The sequence below is a fragment of the Chinchilla lanigera genome, unplaced genomic scaffold (genome assembly GCF_000276665.1).
Source record: "Chinchilla lanigera isolate Chin_1 unplaced genomic scaffold, ChiLan1.0 scaffold00029, whole genome shotgun sequence".
Taxonomy (NCBI): Eukaryota; Metazoa; Chordata; class Mammalia; order Rodentia; family Chinchillidae; genus Chinchilla; species Chinchilla lanigera.
This window is the reverse complement of record NW_004955430.1, coordinates 21,708,429-21,710,462: the sequence shown is the minus strand read 5'-3', so window position 1 is coordinate 21,710,462 and position 2,034 is coordinate 21,708,429. Positions and strand designations below refer to the sequence as shown.

The window sequence follows — 2,034 nt, the reverse complement described above, 5'->3', positions numbered from 1 at the left end:
TTTTTTTTTTGAGACAAGAGCTTATTAAGTTGCTAAGTTGTCCTGTCCGCTCTTGAACTTGCCATCCTCCTGCCTCAACCTCACAGAGTGCTGAAGGTACAGGCATGCACTACTACACCTGGCTTCGTTATTAGCCATCTTTAAGTCATGAAGGAACTTTTAAAAAGTTACCCATCCTCATTTACAGATGAGGTAACTGAGTTCCACTAATGGAAAAGGCTGCATTCATGAGCATGGCCAGATGTTTACGAAGAGTAGAGCTGACAGTAGAACTCAGCTTCCTCACTTACGAGTGGTATCTCTATAGACTTGCATGCATACATGCGTACGATGGTTATGGTTTTTCTCTATGTGGGCAGTGAGTCCCATTTTAACAAAGTGTGTTCGCAAGCACATTCACATTTGACTCTTTCAAGAACCCTATGAAGTTGACATTCTTTCCCCATTAGTCAAATGAAGAAATTGAGATCCAGAAACCTAATTACTGTCAAAGGTTGTCACACACTGCACTCGAGCTGAGACTTGAAAGGGGCCTTTCATATGCTAAAGAAATGGAACTGTAAAGATCTCACTGGTTGTACCGATGCTTCTGAAGACATCTCCAAAAAAAGCCCCACAAAAATTCTCAAATCAAAGTGTGATGCATCACACAGCTAACTCTCTACTGCTATGTTAAGACAAGGCAAATACTAAAGGAGCCCTCCAAGATGTGCACTGGATACAGACAAAGAAAACAGTATCTGTCTGTTCAGTAAACTCTTAGAAATATTGGAAGAAGAGGCATAGATTTTAAGGGAAAATATTGAGAATATATTTTTAAGTATATGAAAAACAATCAGCACTGACCAGAAAATGATTTCATAATATTAAATATAAAGTACAAACTACACAGTACAGAACACGAACTTTCTCCTTGATGGAGCATCAGCTATGATACAACGCTTGTGAAACAAGTCCATAATTCTTTTAAGGGACCATGCCAGAATATATGGCCTTTTGGAAGAGCCCTGAATTGTTTTTTTTCAATTAGAGAAATAAGTTAACTGAAAATACTAATAATGATTTTTTTGTGTGTGGCTTTAAAAATAAAAAAAAAAAATTCCAAGTGCTCAAGAGCAAAAATTTTCTTCTCCTCTCCAAGGAAGTCCCTTGCTGATGATTTGACTCGGGAGTAGAGTTGCACACCTGCAGGGGGCACCAGGTGCATCACTGTGCGTCCAGGAGTGTATTAGGCACTGTCAGCAGAGCGAGTGTACCTCCAGGCACTCTTCAATACTGACTGGGAATGCACCTAAGGAAAAGGCTGGATTTTGAAGAATTGGATGAGGTTTAGTTTCTTGCAGCTTTAAAATAAGTATAATAAAATTTACTTTTTAAGTTTCTTCTAAGTTATTCTACTAGACATTAAGCTTTCTTTTTGGTGAAATGTTTTATTTCTCCTCATGTAGGAATAAAGCAAAAAATAAAAATAAAAAAATGTATTGCACTTTTTGTTTCTTTTAGAGTAGTACCAAATTTCAATTTTTCTATATATATATTTTACAGAAACAATAAACTTTAGTACAATAACTGACACATAGCAAGCTCATCATAAGTATTAGTTACTATTGCTATTGTTATTGTTGTTTCCAATCATCATCATTTTCATCATCATCATGCCTTTCCTTCTCAGACTGTTGCCTTGAGACACTAAGCTTTTACAGAGTAGCAAAATGCTCTCATCTTGGAGGTCAGTTTAACAGTGGAAATGATGGTTTTATTTGAAAATGAGAACACAAAAGAAGTAGCTGTGCTCAAGAAGAGAGGGCAAGTCCCTAGTCATCTGGGGCAGCTAGGACAGAAAATCAGGACTGGAAAGTAGCACGGCCACTGCAGCAGAAGCTTGATGCCCCACTTAGATCCCCTTGGATCTTTTCAGATCAGAGTCCTTCCTCTAACTTCTGTGTGCTTTTCCTCAGTATAGGTGATTCTTACTGTTTCCTTTAGAGGGCTGCCCCCAGGCATTGCTGCCACTTTTCTACTTGGCCGAAAGGT

General features: G+C 38.2%; 1 long non-coding RNA gene across 1 annotated transcript in view; it reads left to right on the top strand.

The window, feature by feature from the left end:
* LOC102022002 overlaps positions 1–1,387 on the top strand; it is a 19,160-nt gene extending 17,773 nt beyond the window's left edge. The window contains exon 5 of the long non-coding RNA XR_001234548.1: positions 1,142–1,387. This is a non-coding gene — a long non-coding RNA (uncharacterized LOC102022002). The remainder of the gene's footprint in view (positions 1–1,141) is intronic.
* The last annotated feature ends 647 nt before the right edge of the window (positions 1,388–2,034 follow it).